The following is a 7,881-nucleotide window of genomic DNA, read 5'->3' as shown; positions in this document are numbered from 1 at the left end:
CTCTTTTCTTTTTTTAGAGAGAGAGAGAGAGAGAGAGATCGAGTGCTAGTGGAACAATTTGTGTTTACAGTGAATATGGTAATTCAGTGTGGAGCATTTCAGCAGAAGTCATTTTATCCTTGAGTGAACTTACATTGTGCCTAGAAACCAGCACGTGTATTGTAAACATCAGGATCGATTCACACTATCATGGTTTTTAAAGTAGAAATTAGTACGTCATTTAATTTGTAAAGCTGGGTGAAGTATTAAGCGAGTTTCTGCTCGCAGGGCCGATTAGCATTACGAGTTCCTCTTGCATAATTGGAATAGGTATGCAAATTGTATCTTTTTTCCCGCGTCGCTGTTTAATCAACTTCCTGTATCAGGTATCGACAATTTAAACAGCATATTTTGACAATCTTTGCATGGCTATTAGTGCAGTCACCATCACTAGTACTCACTAGTGCGTTTTTGAAAAACGCAATTCAAACCGAAAAAAATTTTGAATATTGAAATAAGATTGAAAACAATGATTTCTCACCAAAAATTCCGTGATATGCACTCGTAAGGGATGGACGAAATAAGCCTTGCTCGTTGTCAGTAAATAAAATAAGACCCTATTCTGCCATGTTTCTGTTTTCAAGACTTCGGCTCGTATAAGTAAGATACCTATACAAAAGTGACTGTTGCCATGGTCAGAGCAAGATGTGTTAAGTACGTAATAATAATCATCACCATAAAACGCTTTGAAAAGCTGTTACTCCACTCTCCTTAGTTCAAACTTAATGTTATCATCATAAAGGGAAATTCTCAATCACATTATCTACAATGCATATCACACTAAATAACAACTCTTCACACAGCTATCTATACGGCAGTCAATAATACCTCGGCATTCAATCAATAGACAAATAAAACGAAAAATTAAATGAGTAATAAAGAAACAGATGACTTTAAGCTTAAAGAGACACTTTAACGATTTACAAGGATCATTGATGTGATAGTTTGTATCAGCAGATGTCCTCAGCATTACCGTTACCATAATTATGCACTTCAAAATTGAATCATGACGAAAGGAATGGATCAGAATAAGGTAAAAGTAACTCACCTATTATTAATAACATGCGGAGAAACTTTGGCACCACCTGTACGAAGTGGAGGAAGATGCTCCCGTCTTTGCTTGATCTCGGTCTGGCTCATGATATTTAGGATAAGGCAAAGGACCAAGGAAAATTTATATTAATTGCAACTCGTTTTCTATCTTTCCAATGTGTTTTTAAAATCGCTTTTCGGTCTGTTATTCTATAGAATGTTTGCAAGAATACTAGCTAGAACCACTGGAATGAACGGCCCAGATCATAGTTTGTAGAGGGAAACTGGTTGTAAAGACTGGCAAACTTCAGAGAGTAAACAATAGCCAGGATTCTGATGTTGACAATAGCCAATCAGGTTAGTCCGATCACCGACGCACAGTTTCAAAACGAAAAGGTGGATGATGAGCGCGATCTTTTTATCTTTAGACACTGTCTCTTTTCTTTTTTTAGAGAGAGAGAGAGAGAGAGATCGAGTGCTAGTGGAACAATTTGTGTTTACAGTGAATATGGTAATTCAGTGTGGAGCATTTCAGCAGAAGTCATTTTATCCTTGAGTGAACTTACATTGTGCCTAGAAACCAGCACGTGCATTGTAAACATCAGGATCGATTCACACTATCATGGTTTTTAAAGTAGAAATTAGTACGTCATTTAATTTGTAAAGCTGGGTGAAGTATTAAGCGAGTTTCTGCTCGCAGGGCCGATTAGCATTACGAGTTCCTCTTGCATAATTGGAATAGGTATGCAAATTGTATCTTTTTTCCCGCGTCGCTGTTTAATCAACTTCCTGTATCAGGTATCGACAATTTAAACAGCATATTTTGACAATCTTTGCATGGCTATTAGTGCAGTCACCATCACTAGTACTCACTAGTGCGTTTTTGAAAAACGCAATTCAAACCGAAAAAAATTTTGAATATTGAAATAAGATTGAAAACAATGATTTCTCACCAAAAATTCCGTGATATGCACTCGTAAAGGAATGGACGAAATAAGCCTTGCTCGTTGTCAGTAAATAAAATAAGACCCTATTCTGCCATGTTTCTGTTTTCAAGACTTCGGCTCGTATAAGTAAGATACCTATACAAAAGTGACTGTTGCCATGGTCAGAGCAAGATGTGTTAAGTACGTAATAATAATCATCACCATAAAACGCTTTGAAAAGCTGTTACTCCACTCTCCTTAGTTCAAACTTAATGTTATCATCATAAAGGGAAATTCTCAATCACATTATCTACAATGCATATCACACTAAATAAAAACTTTTCACACAGCTATCTATGCGGCAGTCAATAATACCTCGGCATTCAATCAATAGACAAATAAAACGAAAAATTAAATGAGTAATAAAGAAACAGATGACTTTAAGCTTAAAGAGACACTTTAACGATTTACAAGGATCATTGATGTGATAGTTTGTATCAGCAAATGTCCTCAGCATTACTGTTACCATTATGCGCTTCAAAATTGAATCATGCCGAAAGGAATGTTTTTAGAATAAGTGACTCACCTATTATCAATCCCCCGTCGGAGAAACTTTGGCACCACCTGTACGAAGAAGATGAAGACGCTCTCGTTTAGGCTCGATTTCGGTGAGGCTCATGATATTTCGGATAGGTCCAAAGGACCAAGGAAAATTTATCTTATTAGCAACTCGTTTTCTATTTCTCCGATGCTTTTGAAATCGCTTATCGATTATCTTATTCTATAGAATGTTTGCAAGCCACCAGACCACTGGAATAAAGCGCCCAGATCATAGTTTGTAGAGAGAAACTGGTTTTGAAGCTAGGCAGACTTCAGAAGGGAAACAATAGCGAGGATTCGGATGTTGATTTAAATAGCCAATCACGCTTACTCTGGTCACGCATAGTTTCAAAACTAAAACAAAAAGGTGAATGATGAGCGCGATATTGGGAATTTTAGAGAGTTATGAAGAGCTAGAGGAACAATTTGAGTCTGCTGTGGGTAAGGTGAGTGTAAAGCATTTCAACAGGAGTCGTTTTTAAGCTTGAGTGAACTTACATTGTGCCTTAGAAACCAGTGCGTGCATTGTAAACATCAGGATCGACTCACTCTATATTTTAAAGGTAGAAATTATTACGTTATTTGTAAAAATTACTAAAGAAAGACTGTTCAGAATTACCGAGAATAAGTTGATGTTGATTGGCAGCTTGATATGCAGTCGTACTAAATACAAATTTCCGTTAAAAGTTATCAACACCACGGTCGATTGATTCTTATCATGAAAGATGTCTCTTCACACTACGACAAAAGGAATTATACTCAGTTATGTTTCTAATAGCTAGAGGGAGCTTATTAAAATAGTTACTGCCGAGTGCTAGAAAGTTCCTGATTCTCCCGGAATAGAAAGGACAGGCGCAGTCGAAGATCTTAAGCTGTAGGGAGTGACCTTGTGTAGATTTAGTTTAAGATATTCAGGAAACGTATCATTATATAGCGACTTATGAGTTAACTTGAGTATATTTAGTTCAACGTTCTTATTTTGCCCCAAGCATCCTTGCTGATATTGTCAACACTGCTCTTCTATAAAGGTGAAACACTTAAGGACTGTCGCGCTAATTGTTTATGCGCATCTTTAGTGCGCAAGTAACGCACACCCCACGCAATGTCACGCGCAATTCATGGTTGACGATACACGGAGGTAAACACGCGTCGGCCGATGTGACAGCATTAAAAAGAGGGAAAAGGGGGAAATTCATCTCCGTTGCACAGTTTTGAAAGCAAAAACTCGACGTGAAACGATTAGACGGGTTAAGGTTGCAACAAAAAGTCCAAGAAAAGGCGCTGATACCTCCGGGTATTTCACGCCAAGAGATTTATATATTTACTTGACTCTCGATATAACAAAATAATTGAAATGCAATACTTTATGTAGTCTATTCGTCAAACGAAGTCACCTTTAAGCTTTTTTGAGTTTTGATAGTAAGCGAGAAAGTCTTACCTTACAAGAGAGCAATTTTATTGATCACCAATCCGTGTACAATCAATCTCCACAAACCCATTCTAGGTAAATAAATAAGCTTACTTCTCACATTTTCGCCTCGCTAACGGCTATAGATGCATTTTCTTGGCATTGGCGAAACAGCTATAGATGTTTTGAAGGTAGAATAACAATAAAAAACCTAAGAACGGTTTGCTGTAAGGACCGACTAAGCGTATACAAAATAGAAAAAAACAGATTTCCCCAAAATTTGCCAGGATAAAAGGCTTGGTGAACTACTTCTAAAAATATAAGTTTCGTTTTGTTTAGAGCTTTATTTATTTTGGGTTTTTTTTTTTTTAAATTTCACCCATGGAGGCGGGCTAAAGTCACGCCGAAGTAGGCCCTTTTGTAGAAGCTCCCTTTTATACAATGAGCCTTTTCTAGAAAAGATTAACCCAACAGAAGGAACAATTTTATTTTCTTAGATGACTAGCGGCGTCAAAGTTAAATAAAACGTAAACATGAATTTTTGACCAATTTTTTAAGTTGCGCCTTTTTACCGGTGATTATAACAACCTAATTTTGGCTAAATTCAAGGACAAAAAACGCATTTTGGTACATCGCTTTGCCCCACGAAACTACACTCCGGGGAAACATAAACCAACTAAACATTGATCGAATAAAAAATTGGGGTAAATTAAGCAGCGAGTTCTCAGAGCGTTTTCAAAACATGTCACTTCAGCAATTCAGAGCGACCTTTGACCTTTTATATCGAGGGGAAACATAAACGAGAGCTCATAAACCATGACTTTCCTTCGCCGGAAGACGCTTATTTTTACTTTGCTGGCACATTTTTGAGTAAAGGAAAACTACACATTTGAATTTGAAGTTATGTACTAGCTATGAAAGATAATTTGAAAAGTAAAATATATAAAAGCAAGTCATGTGACTGATCAAGTGACTGTTTTGCATTCGATTAACAGCATAGCATTAAGCAACTAGTAAGATTTAAGAATCCCTCTTTCTCAACAGAAATTTCTTCGATGCCAGGTGATTTGAAATAATTTTCACCATTCTATGAATTCTGAAATAAAGTCATTAAAAATGTATACCTAGAAGCACACAATTATGCGTGCACAAAATTGGAGCGTCGGGAATTGCATGAAATCGAGACTGACACATTCACATTGGTTTTGTTGAGATAATCCACTTGGATAAGGCCCTGCGCCTTAGAAACGATCGATGATTTCCGACTGAAAAAAAAATACTGATTTTTATCCCTTAAGTAGAGGTTACCAAATACTATTTCAAAATGAACTCCCTTCTGAAAGTCAAAGCATTATACAAAAAAGCTGATATCTTCTCCAGTGAGCCATCATCATCGTCGTTCGCCTCTCAAGGTCGGGACGTACGCAAACTTCACGATCCACCATAGCGTTCCCGAGATCTGACCTTTCTATCCCTGAGTCCCTGGCAATCACATCGGGAAAGGCCAATCTTCTGGAGTGGATATGGCCACTTGGCTTCCATAGTAAGAGGGACTGGATAATCTCACCCACAGCTCTCTGGCAATGACCAGCGAATTGAAGTTGCCGCGTGGCGAGCTTCTGGGAGAGTGGTCGAAGATTTCCGTGAATGCTTTTGTGAACGCGTGGTGTGCTCAGAAAAGTGAACGTTCTGAGCACGTGGGAGTAGATTAGTATATGTCCCATCAAGCAGTTGTTGTTGACGCGTAGTTAGTGTCCACGTCTTGGGACCGTAAAGCAGAATTGGTTCAATCAACATATTAAGCAAATAGATGTTCTCTTCATTGGCAAGGTCGGAATGTTATATCTTGTTGAGCTCATTACACGCAAGCTAAGGCATTACGGGACTTTACATCCTTTTGTCAGTAGATTATGTATGGGCCGAGATATTTGAAGTCGTCGACTTGAGTGATCATTGCGCCTGCTAGTGAGCGCAGGTGACACTTTGTAGTAGCGGAAATGAACTGTTTTGCAATGTCATCTGCAAAATCAAGATCTGCTGGATACTTTGCAGGGTGCCTTTGGCTACATTAAGGATAGATTTGTAGGCACTGTTCATTGATGGTGTGTAGTGAGAGGAGGAGAACATAGTCCAGCACAGTGATGAATAGGAATGGCGCCAAAGTTAGTCGGCAATTCCTGTGAAGGCACGGCGCTCAAGCTCAGCTTGTATGCCTGGGCCCTTAAGGGAAAAGTGTGGGTTCTTTCCTGTGATAAAGCAGACTCCCCTTCAGGTCTACGTGCCCATTCAAATCTTGAAGTAGACAATAAAGTGAGAAAATGTGCCATCCTCTTCAACGAAGTTTTTAGCAAAGTTATCTATTAGTGACATATGATACCAAGCGCTAGGTCTCCCTGTTCAAGGATAGAAGAGAAGGATTTTATTGAACTGATTGACAATTGCAAAGATTACCAAGGGTTAACTGTGTTTTGACCTTGCAAGACTCCACTCAGCTAAATTGGAAGAATTTGGAGTAGAACCCTTCCAGTCCTTCCAGATCTAAACGCTCCCTCTCAACGAAGAGACATCCTTTATGCCTAAGGCATACCACCTTGCAAGCCGCGAGTAGATATTCTGCAGCTTCAGAAATCCTTTGAATGAAAGATTTCCCACAAACCGCCAAAGTGATGCTATTCCATCAACTCTCAAGACCCTTGTAAACATGATTATCAAAGGCCCCACAGTCCATCCGTAGCCTGGCCTGTAGAGAGTGACTCAACTTAAGCTGGTATGACCCTCTCTCATCTTTTCATCTTTAAGGTGGCCGAACACAGTTTGCGCGCGCTTTACAGATTCTGTTAGTGATGCTATTAAGCTCGCACTAGGGTTGTGGTACACAAATACGGTGGTCGATGAAGTGATCCCTCAATTTCACATGAAATGGATAATAAAGTTACGTTTTGATCCTAAATAACTAAGTTTCTCGTTTCTGGACTCTTTTTCTTTTCTTTCCGAGCAAAAAAGTAATTCCCCAAGACCTTGTGCATGCTTTTCATCTTTGCCATGAAACCCAATTAAAGCCACGCATGCGCATTTGACCAAAAAATTGCGACTGGTTATTTTCGTGGAAATGAACTGTTTTCTAAGGAACCGCTCATTAGAATTTCGTGAAATTTGGCATGAAAATAGTTCCCTAAAAGCGTGACTCGCCTACAGAGAAAAACCTAGATCTAACAGAAATTATCTTCACAAAACATTAAAATGCAAAATCAATATATACAGGAGATCTCTCTGTTAAAATTACATGAAAATAGTGCAACCGTGTCAGTGTTTTGTGAGTTTTCCTGGATACAAAAAATGGAAAAAATCTAATGAGTACATTTTCTAAAAATAAAGGAAACCTACTATTTATGGACGTTTAATAGTTCGCTGCGTTGCCATGGAAACAGTACTTAGCTCAACAAGACGTACGAAAATACTTTCTTTCTTAGTTAGTCTTACACCATACCAATTTTGGGCGTCCAGAAATACATAGTTTCCAAATAACGTCTTCTAACATCTGTACACTTAAAAACTGTATTCGGCCACCTTAACAGCATCTCAAGCGATCTAAATCCCTCTTCTGCAGTGTAGTTTCCGCCACGCAAGAGAAAGGAATGTCCCTTCCTCCGCCTAATCTATGCCCTAAAGATTTATGGAGCAACAATGAAGCGACGTTTTATCCATGCTATGTTTGGCGTGGGCTTTGCATTTCTTATGACGGACTTCTTGCTTTTCACGATATCGCAAACAGTGTTTGTACACAGTTTGAAAAGAATGGCGTTGCATGTCCTCCAGAACTGTGGGATGGTCTGTTTACAACTGCTGGACCTTGTACTTGGAAAATATAGATTAAAA

This window comes from Pavona decussata, unplaced genomic scaffold (genome assembly GCF_977016875.1).
Source record: "Pavona decussata unplaced genomic scaffold, jaPavDecu1.1 SCAFFOLD_484, whole genome shotgun sequence".
NCBI classification, from domain to species: Eukaryota; Metazoa; Cnidaria; class Anthozoa; order Scleractinia; family Agariciidae; genus Pavona; species Pavona decussata.
The sequence above is the reverse complement of the archived record's forward strand: the minus strand, read 5'-3'. Positions refer to the sequence as shown.